Genomic DNA, 12,227 nt, shown 5'->3' with positions numbered 1-12,227 from the left:
ACTTTTGGCCGATACATCATATTGAGGGGTGACCCCAAACTTTTGGTCGATGACATCAAGGATTAATTAACTTAATAACTTTTTTTCTAGAATTTTTAGCTAAGTTATGTAAAAAGCAGTTGAAAGCTAATAGAAAATGGGTCATATTACCGCTCTCATCTTAAAATTTGGTCGACCCAATTTCCAGCGACACTGCCGTAAGTTTATATTCATTTTTTAGAAAATTTGGCAACTTTGGGTTAAGTTTACATACAAATTTTTTTGAAAAAGTTTCTTTTAAATCATGTTCAAAGTTTCTTTGACTTATTATCTTTTGAATGAAACCTAGGGTTTTGAAATCGGACGCAAATTGGCGGAGATATGGGCCTAAAAAAATGACATGTTTTTCAGGGGGTGACCCCAAACTTTTGAACGGGAGTGTATATGTTTAAAACTAACGTATTATTCCGTCATTCTGCTCGCTGCAATATGTCGGCGTTAAATGACTCAAAATTACACGTATTTTTCGAAGTGTGTAGCTTAGCCAAAGAATCAGCTTGTTCATTTCCATAAATTAGACAATGAGCAGGAATCCACACGAACTTAATTATATAACCCCTAAATTGCAAGTTGTATAATAATTCCTTCAACATTAAAATAATATGATGGGATTTACAATTGAATTGATTGTTTCTGATTGAGTTAATAGAGCTCAAACTGTCAGAACAAATGATAAACAAGTTAGGAGATAAATCTTTAATTAAATTGCATGCAAAATATAAAGCGATTAATTCAGCTACAAATATAGAACAAGGTGATTGTAATTTAAAAAAATGTGCTGAACATGAATTATACACACCAAAACCTGATTTTGATTGATTCCAACAAATTTACGTTCAAATAATATTCTAGCGTATCGTGAATATTCAGTATCTGGAATTTGCTTTAATTCCAATTGCAAAGATGTATCAATTATTGGTGAAAATGAATGTGCCTGAATATCACAGCTTTTGAAATAATTATTAGTTGAAGGAATTATTTGTTGCCCATTACAATGAATGAATGATTCTAAAATTCTTCATGAAGGATTTATTTCATATAAATCATTCAATATTCTAATTATTGAATGATTATTTGAAAAACATTGCACTAAAAATTTATTATTCAGGTCTTGAAAGCGAATTTTAATCGGAATAACCCCTGCTAATACTTCTATAGATTTTGTGTGGGTGGAATTCATTATTTTAGGCAAATTCTTAGACAACGAAACTGAATTTTTTCAAGTTTTGAAAAATGTGTTTGAGATGCGGAACCAAAAGTAAAACAACCATATTCCAACACAGAGCGAATTGTAGTTTTGTAAAGAGTTATCATATCTGAAGGATGAGCACCCCACCAAGTACCTACTACGGAGAAAATTAATTCGCTTTGCACAAACTTTTTGAATGTATCTAATATGACAATTCCAAATCAGTTTTGAATCATACCAAATACCTAGATATTTATAAACAAAAACTTGTTCAATTTCGTTTCCAGCAAGATCCAAATCAATGCTAATGGTAGAATGTTTACGTGAAAAAATAATAAATTTAGTTTTTTGAGCTGAAAAAGTAAAACCATTATTATGAGCCCATAGACTAATATTATCCAATAAACATTGCATGAAATGTCGAATTACTTCCCTATTTTTCCCACTGATGGAAATTACATTGTCATCGGCAAATTGAATAAAATAACATCCATTAGGAATTATTGATAACATATCGCTTGTGAATAAATTGTATAAAAATGGACTCAAACATGAGCCTTGAGGAAGACCAAAATAACTATAACGAATCATTTTTGAAGACCCGCCATGATAAAAATTCATGATTTTGAAGGAAAATAAATTATAAATAAAATTAGTTATTATTACTGGAATTTTAAAATTATTCATTTTATGGAAAGTAAATCAATCAGAACAGAATCATAGGCACCAGAAACATCAAGAAAAGTTGAAATAACATCTTGTTTTCTATTAAACGCTAATTGAATTTGTGAAGTCAAAAGTGCTGTACAATCCCGCGTCCCACGACCTTTTCTAAATCCAAACTGAGAAGTTGCAAATATAGTATTTTTTTCTGCCCATAATTCAAAACGATTCAAAATCATCCTTTCCATTAATTTACGAAGACATGATAACAAACTAATTGGTCTACGACTATCAGCCAAAGAAGGATCCTTACCAGGTTTTAATATACTAACCACTTTAATCGACCGCCATTCTAATGGAAAAATATTTTCAAAAAGAAAACTATTGAAAATAGAAAGTAAATGAACTTTGCCATCAATTGGCAAATTTTTAAGAACAACGAATTTTATATTATCAATTCCGGGAGCAGTATTATTAGTTAATGATAACGCCAAATCTAATTCTTCTAATGAAAAAGCAGCAGATAACTCAGGGAAGTGATTAATTGATTGATAATGTTTATAAGTTATTGAAGGTGGAACAAAATCAGGACAAATTTTAGACGCAAATTGATCTATCCAATTATCTGTATATTCTAAAATAGAAGGAGGAGACGAATCACAATTTCTTAAATTTCTTGCTACAGACCATAATTTAGATAATGAAGTCTCTCTATCAAGACCATCAATGAAATTTTTCCAGTAATTACGTTTCTTGTATTTAGTAATTCTAGTGAAGATAGCTTCTGCTTTACGATATTTAAAATAATCATCCCTAGATCCAGTACGACGAAAAATTTTAAAAGCTGCAGCCTTACCTTTCAATGCCAAACAACATTCGTCATCCCACCAAAAAGTGGGACGTTTTTTATTTTTAACTGCTGATACTGAACTATTTTTACGAGATTTAATCAAACATTTAATTATAATATTTTTAAATTGCTCATAATTTTCAACTGGAGAATTGAGATTATTTATATTTATTAACGACAATGAAATTAAATCAGTAAATTTTCCCCAGTCTACATTTTTTGATAAATCAGGAGCTTGATTATTTTGAAAAACATGATTGCGATCAGGATGACAAATTTCAATTAAAATGGGGAGATGATCACTACCATTCGGATCATCAATAGTTTTCCAAGAAGAAAGAAATGACAAACTACTTGAACAAATGGATAAATCAATACAGGAACTTGATAAAGGAGGAATAGCAATCCTCGTAAATGATCCATCATTTAAAATATTTAAATTTAATTCGTCAATCAATTCCAAAATTAGAGTACCTCGTCCATCAATTTTATCACTTCCCCAAGCAAAATTATGAGCATTAAAATCACCCAAAAGGAAAAATGGAGAAGGAACATTATCCAAAATGTTTCTTATATCAGAAATTGAAAATGAAATATTGGGTGGAATATAAAAACAAACAATGTTAAAATTAAAGTTATTCTGAGTAATGGAGACAACTAAATATTCAATTTGAATGCATATTGAAAAATTCAAATATTTAAATTCAATTCCCTCTCGAATGCCAACCAACACACCTCCAAAGGAATTGTTTCTATCTTTCCGAACCATATTAAAAGATGGAATACGGAAATATTTGGTTTCAATTAACCATGTTTCATTTAAACAAATTATATCTAAATTATAAATTGAAATCAAAGCTTTTAATCTATCTATTTTTGGAATTATACTACGACAATTCCATTGTAAAATATTTAATTTTCTAGTATCATTGGGAGCCATTACAATGAAAAAAATGAAGCAATGAAGGGTCCAAATGAGTTTAGTTTTTCAAAAAGGTTAGCCAAAAACGGTAAAATTTTCTTTATCAATGATTTCCAAAAATTGCTAAAACCTAAAAGTTCAACTAACTCTTCCAAAATTGTCAAAATTGATGTTTTATCATTAGTATGTGTAGTATTACTAGAAGAATCATTCGTATTGGCATTATTTCTACTAGTTGAAGCATCTTCATCAACTTTTTTAAAACCAGATATGGTACGTTGGGAAGAGTCTAAACGAGGAAAATTTCTATCAAAGGATGTTGCCGGTTCAAAAGAGAAGTTTGGTTTTTTATTCAAATTTGTAATCTTTTTTCTTTTTATCGGAGGTTTATAAACGAATTCATTAGCATTAGTGAAGTCATCCTGTACATCAACAGATAAATTGTCAAATATATTTGGATCAGAAAAATCACCTGAAGATTTCAATATTTCCGAATAAGATGTTTGATTTTTATTTTTTAGTTTTTGGTTTAATTTTGCCTGCTTACCAATATAAACAGAACATTCCTTGAGAGACAAATGTTTCTGTTTACAGTATATACAGATATCGGAAATTTTACCACAATCTGTTGATGAATGAGGTTCACCACATTTACCACATTTGGGTTTATTTGAGCAAAATTTAATAGTGTGTCCAAATAGTAAACAACGTTCGCAGTGCATGAGTTTTGGAAAATAAAGCCTTACGTCAAACGTTATATTGTTAACCACAACGAAATCAGGTAGAACTGACCCGGCAAAAGTAATTTTAAAGCAATTAGAGTGAACATATTCTGAACCTTTGTCATTCAAAATCAATTTTGATAAACGATTACATTCCAACACTTGAACAGGTGAAATGGAATTGTTTTTAAAAACTCCAATACCAGAATTTCTAACATCTTCAGATTCCAAGGATTCGTCATATATGACCCCACTTATTTCACAAAAATCGCATGGAGCATACACGCGATAAGAGTTTGCAAAAAGTTGTGATTCAAGTAGGGGGGGTGGGGGTAAGACGGACATGTTTAGGAAACACTCTTTTTTGACAGTGTAAAAAATGCGATGATTAAAATTTTATCTCCATACTATATACTTCAACTAAGGTACTTTACAGTCTGCAAGCCGATTTTGCAATCAAATGTGATTTTCAATGACTTTTGAGATAATTAAAAAGTGATCTCCAAATGTATGTTTTTGAACAGTGTGGGTAAGACGGACCGGTAGGGTGGGTAAGATGGACACGTTTGGAAATTTAGCTAATACGCCTCTAATTGTGTTCAATAATGTTTGTGGCCGTTTGTATTCGGTAGATCAATCATAGTAGAATCTAAAATTGGCCTTAAATCTCTTAGCGAAACGTGTTTTTGCAAATTAAAATCTATTTTGTAAATTGGAAACCTCCATAGACTGATAAACGCCTAACAGTATGCAATGCTCTGGTAATTTTACAAAGTTCAAACTGTTCCAACAACAAAAATTCTAATATAATTATTTTTTGAACAAAAAATCAATATGTAATACTTTTTACGGCTTCCACAATCACTTTTGTACTCCATAGATTTCAATCTGTGAACAATGTGTGGGTCTTAATGTATTTCTTACGGCACTATCAAAGTAGCCCCTACACTGTCCGTCTTACCCACCCTCAAGGCGGACCGTCTTACCCCCACACAACGCAAAATATTCATTCCACCACCGTTAGGGTAATTCATGTATTTTGGACAGGCTGAGGACAACGTTGGAAAAATCGTCCCCTAGCTTCCTTAGGAAGCAATTGATTATTTTGCAAAGTTACTTATACGCTTATAATATGATTGTACTTTGCGTTCCTGGTGACAAAAACCTTAACGAAAGCATTTTAAGCTGAGAAAATAACAATTTGCAATCGCCTGTTAGAATTGCATTTTGGACACCCAATATATGTTTTGGACACACTCTGGTATATATAATTTGGACAGGGCACGTATCACAATGTTTAGCCATGTGTACTGCTAAATCATGAAAGTAGCATAAATTAACAAATATTTTCTTGAAAATAATCAAATTTCTCCGCTTAACAGGCATCTTTTTTGATAACTATTACAGTTTTTGCTAAAATCGAGAAAATATCGCTAGACCCACAGAATACGCCTCCAAGTATGCAATCGCAGAACATCCCCATGTAGTTCGTCAGATGACCAAAATATATTAACAGTAGAAAACATGCAATGTATTTTGGACACCACCTATTTTAAGCGTTCTAGATGAATGTTAAGAGATTGGCTGCCTAATGCTTCTTTATTGAACATATTTCATTGCAATAAGGCATTTAAATTTCTTACAATTATTATTTCAACGATTTTGGGGTGAATATTGTATGTGACTGTAAAGTATATGTCGTCTTGCATACCTGTGCATTTGAGGGGTTTTAGTGAAACAATTTACATTTTCGATAATTTTTAAGTAAATTCGTTATTGTTAAGCGTATTTTCAACGTAAGTCATCAGAATAGGGTCTGCTTGATTCAATAATCGATATTAAGAAGTATCTACTTTAGTTAGCTCTCCGGTACAAGACGTATATTGCCGTGCATGTCCAAATTACATACATGTCCAAATTATATTTTTTACCCTATTCATAATCCATGAAATTTACCTGAATTTCGTTGTGTATAGGACAGAACAGTTTAAAACTACTGGGAAACTCAAAATAAAATGCAAAAACTTAGCAATTTAATGTTAAAAAGCTTATTTATTACCGCCTCAAAATTAGATCCTAGCACAAAAGCGTGTAGCCTGGTAAATGATTGATTATTTTTTGCACTTTTGACATATGTATTCTCTCATGGAGTTGATCAATTATCATTAACTGATAAGAAGATATAGTTAATCGTTAAAGAAAGTCGAATTTCAGCTCTTAAGTGACAGAACTAGTCATTGGTCCGTCTTACCCACCCGGTCCGTCTTACCCCCACCCCCCCCTAGAGAATTTGCATCCTCTCTTTTACCAAAAATAACTCTTAACTTGTCAAGAGAAATCTTTTTGATTTCCTTGACAGAAGAATATTTTTTGTAAATTTCTGATGATATTAGTAAAACATTTATAGGTTTATCCTTTTTACGGAAATAAACCAAAAATGGGCCAGGGAATGTAGCAGGATAAAGCTTCACACGAAATGGATTCGTTTTTGATGAAGAAGATCCTGGAGGAGGGTCACCTTCTTTTGAACCATCAACATCCATAACAAACAACAATAATTAAAAAAAATAATAATAATAAATAAAATAATAGAAATAGAAAAGTAATAAAATAAAATTGTACACTCATTGCACAATTATGGGTCACTCAAGGAACAATCATTTCATAATATGAATCGTTTTACATACCAAAATAACACTTTCATTATTTTTATTTTGTATTCTCTTCACTGAAACTCCTTTATATTGTTTTAAATAAAAATTTGCTTGTAAAATTCACTTTAGGCGGTGAAAATTATTAAAATGTTGATGAATAATGAAAACCACAATAATGGGTCAAAATTGGCTGTGTAACAATTATGGGTCAATTTGTTGCCTATTATGGGTCACTCAAGAGGAATCGGCTCAACAATAATGTTTTGTCTATTTTTTCAATGAATAATCACTTATTCTCGATAGATCAACTATAGTAGACTCTAAAACTGGTCTCAAACCTCTTAACGAAGCGTGTTTTCACGATTTGGAAACAATTTTTCAAAATTGGGACAAAACCTTTAACACAACCATCGATAAACGCCTAAAAGTATGCAATGCCCATGTACGCAGAACTGTCAATATTATGCTGCACATAAATTGACCCATAATTGTGTGATTTTCGGTGTTCCATGGCACAATGAGTCACTTAAATTTTGCCAGAAATAAGCTTTAATAAGCTGAAGTCACATGAATTTCTACATTTAGAACGTTAATTATACCTTTGTTCTGGTGACGATACCATTTTGCACTTGACAATCACTGAAGCACGCTGTTACAGAGCTTATGAAAGCAGCGCACGCACTTTACGATATTCACAATCGAAGCGTTACTTTGACATATGGTTTTGGGCCGAACAAAAAAGTATCGAAAATATGTATTTTTTGACGTATAAGCCCGTGTGCGATACGTATAATGACACAAAACAAATCAACTTATGAACGAAAAATGATAATGGCTAACAAAAGCTTGCAATTGATTAGTATTTATCTATTAAAGTGAAAAGTGACTAATAATTGTATGTGACCCATAATTGTGCAATGACTGTACTCAAGGTTTCCTGGACAACAAACGTTTCTTCAATAAATTGCTTCTCCAATCCGTAACCTCTGTTCACTGCTCCTTCCGCCACAAACTAGTTCTCTTGAATCCAAAATCTTCGAAAATGTATGATCTTGAATCAAAGCTTCAATGAACGCCACTGACTTCACCGCACCAATCCGTCTTGCAAAAATCCGCTGATCCCAAATCGATTTCCTATTATTCCACAATCCTCGAAAACCTGTAATTGGAAAATATTTGAAAAACGCAGAAAAAATCTGACAAGCACAAAAAGACCGTCTAGCCTGGTCAAGGCCTACTTACCGAGTATGATTCCCCATACAAACTTTAAATGCATTTTAAAAATAGTTCCCGGACTCAAAAAATTATGAAATTTTGGATTTCGACTAATTTTTGGGCGGAGAATCTGATTATGAAATAATCTGTATACCAACCCAATAGTTGGTGCCCGGAAACTTTTTTAAAATTCATTTAAATTTTGTACACTCATTGCACAATTATGGGTCACTCAAGGAACAACCATTTCATAATATGAATCGTTTTTCATACAAAAATAACACTTTCAATATTTTTATTTTATATTCTTATCATTGAAACCCCTCTTTATTGTTTTAAATAAAAATCTGCTTGTAAAATTCACTTTAGGCGGTGAAAATTACTAAAATGTTGGTGAATAATGAAAACCACAATAATGGGTCAAAATTGGCTGTGTAACAATTATGGGTCAATTTGTTGCCTATTATGGGTCACTTAAGAGAAATCGGCTCAAAAATAATGTTTTGTTTATTTTTTCAATGAATGATCACTTATTCTCGATAGATCAACTATAGTAGAATCTAAAACTGGTCTCAAACCTCTTAACGAAGCGTGTTTTCACGATTTGGAATCAATTTTTCAAAATTGGGTCAAAATCTCCAACACAACCACCGATAAACGCCTAAAAGTATGCAATGCCCATGTACGCAGAACTGTCAATATTATGCTGCACAAAAAATGACCCATAATTGTGTGATTTTCGGTGTTCCTTGGCACAATAATGAGTCACTTAAATTTTGCCAGAAATAAGCTTTAATTGGCTGCAGTCACATGAATTTCTACATTTAGAGCGTTAATTATACCTTTGTTCTGGTGACGATACCATTTTGCACATGAAAATCACTGAAGCTCGCTTTTACAGAGCTTACGAAAGCAGCGCACGCACTGTCCGATATTCACAATTGAAGCGTTACTTTGACAGCTAGTTTTGCGCCGAACAAAAAAATATTGAAAATATGTATGTTTTGATGTATAAGCCCGTGTGCGATACGTATAATGACACAAAACAAATCAACTTATGTGCGAAAAATAATAAAAGCTAACAAAAGCTTGCAATTAAATAGTATTTATCTATTAAAGTGGAAAGTGACTAATAATTGTGTGTGACCCATAATTGTGCAATGAGTGTATATGTTGTTTTTTTTTGTTGGGATAGAATTACACAAGTTTACAAAATAAAACGAAAGTCGTGAACTTCTGTCAACGACCAAAATTTTGGAGCACTATTTAGTGCTGATTTCGAAACCGCGCTTCAAAAAATTTAAAGTAGAGCAGTTTTTAAGTTTTAGCTCAACATCGAATTTTACAATTTTTCAAAATATGGAATTTACTAAAATTCAAATATCTTGCGCTTTGTTCAACCAATTTCAAATCTTTTTCCATAAATTAAAAGCTGAATACAATACCGTTCGATCATCTGAATGCCGGTTTTGCGTCAGATTGATGAAATTCAAGATATTGGCGAGTTTTTGGAACGATCTCCTTAAATTTTGACAAAATTTTCAAAAATATATGTAGAAATGGATTTTTTTCAATAAGAAAAATACAATCTAAAAATTCTTTCTCAACGTTTATTTGACATATCATATGTAGGCAAGTTACAGTAAAAAATTCAGCTCAATCGGAGCATTGATTACGGAGATTGAGATGTGTGAAGTGAGCGACTTTGCTTAAAAATAGAACAAAAATCGATTTCAAATCATCAGCCTTGTATGGAAAGTCGAAAAAAATTCCTCTCTACTGTAATTTTTTTTCCTTCACGTTTTCGAACTCAGGGCATGATTCTACACCAAAAACGATCATCAGCTTACCGAGTTCAAAAATGCTGTAAACTAGTGTTATCATTCTATCAATCGACTGTCATTTTATGTTTTTTTGTCGAATGTTACCAAATCGACAATTTACAAATGTTTCATTTATAATTTCTTGAAATTGATTGATTGATTGATTTGTCTTTATTAGAGTTTCTTGAAATATGTATACCAATGAGCAGATATTTATGAATAACACAGCGGTTTACGCTGTTTAGTCAATCGCCGTAATATCGCCGACCGAAGCGACGTGACAGTGGTACTGGCCTATGCTATCCCATCAGTTACAAAAAAAAACCGCCGAGATAGCGCTCCAGCGTAAGAGAAGATTCGTTACCGTAAACCGGGGTCAAATTGATCAGCGGGGTGAAATTGATCATTCGGGTACTACATTGTAATTCCATACTAGGAACTCTTAAGCGTAGTAATACTCTTTATTTTTTTACATCATCTGGTTCGTAGATGTCCAGAGATAAGAGTAGATTTTTAATTTTTTAGAAAAACGTTAGTTTTGCCTTATTTTTTAAGGAATTTGCAATGTATTTCTCATTTAGCGGAAATCATTGCTACTAAACAATCGATTGCTAATAGGACTTTCCGTAAATTCTATGTTTTAACATTTTTGTGGAGCCTTGGTTGGGAAGTTATGTTGCTAATCAGAACATGACATAGTTAAAAAAAAGTTCATTTTATGATTAAATAGTCATTTATTGTGATAGAAATCACTTATTTCAAATGAAACTGCCTACCTTTAGGCGTTTAAGGGGAAATTTCAAAATTTAATTTTGCATTTAAAGTATGAAATTCACTAGTTGTAAGATTTTAAACGCGTTATTCGGTTTTAGAAGAGCCAAATTAAGCGAAGAAGGAAATTTTCCTTTCCAACCGATGCTTAATTGTATACTGATCAACTGGCATTTCCATTTTTTTTTATATTTGGAGTTATTTAACTTAAAGTTTAAATTTGTTGAAAAAAATTTTGTCACATGGTTCCATGGAGATCCACTGGGTACTAGTTTAACAGAAATCCTTTTGTCAATATTTAAATTGCCTTTGATGTTATCCGCAAAAGTTGTTTTATAGTGATCAATTTGACCCCGGATTACGGTACTATGCAGTAGTGACTCTGGATGTAAGGAACGCGTTCAATAGCGCCGTTGGCCAGCTATTGCCGATGCGCTCCTGCGTCTAGGGATACCCAGCTACCTGGATTCTTGGAAGTTACTTTCAGAATTGAGTACTAATTAACGACACAAAGGTGGGTCGGAAGAGCTAACCTCAGGAGTCCCGCAAGGTTCCATTCTGGGTCCTGTGCTGTAATACGAAATGTCATGTACGACGAGGTGTTGAGGTTAGACTTCCCAGTGGGTATGGAGATCTTTGACTTCGCTGACAACATTACGCTGGAAGTCTACCGTGAATGGATCGTAGAAGTGGAGTTGACTACTGCCCACTCAATCGCGTTTGTGGAGGCGTGGATAAAATCTAGGAAACTGGAGTTGGCTCACCACAGAACAAAAGTAGTGGTTGTGAACAACCGAAAGTCGTAGCAGCAAGCGGTGATTAGTGTAGGCGATTGCACTATCACTTTGAAGCGCTCCGTGGAACGCTTGGGGTGATCATCGACAATAAGCTTAGCTTCGGTAGCCACGTTGATTACGCCTGCAAAAGACGCTCCATAGCTATACTGGCACTGTTTCGGGTGATGTCCAATAGCTCTGCGGTGTATGGCAGTAAGTGCAAGCTTCTGGCTACTGTCGCTACGTCCATACTAAGGTATGACGACCCGGCGTAGGGCACGGCGCTAAGTATCAAAGGCTACCGTGGTGAGCTGGAAAGTATTTATAGGTTGATGTTCCTGACGGTTGTGAGCGCGTACCGTACCGTGTCACACGACGCGCTCTGCGTCATCACTGGAATGGTGCCTATCGGTATCCTTATCACGGCGGACAAATGAGTGGCACAACAGGCACGTAGGACTGCCAGGAAGTCCCTCAGGGTCAAATGGCAGCGTACGTGGGACAGTTCCACCAACCCCATAGGTTGACCCCGAGGGTAGATAGTTGGGTTAACAGGCGTCATGGAGAAGTAACATTCCACCTGCCTCAGGTCCTTTTAGGCCA

This window comes from Aedes albopictus, chromosome 2 (genome assembly GCF_035046485.1).
Source record: "Aedes albopictus strain Foshan chromosome 2, AalbF5, whole genome shotgun sequence".
In the NCBI taxonomy this organism is placed as follows: Eukaryota; Metazoa; Arthropoda; class Insecta; order Diptera; family Culicidae; genus Aedes; species Aedes albopictus.
This window is presented reverse-complemented; position numbering follows the sequence as displayed.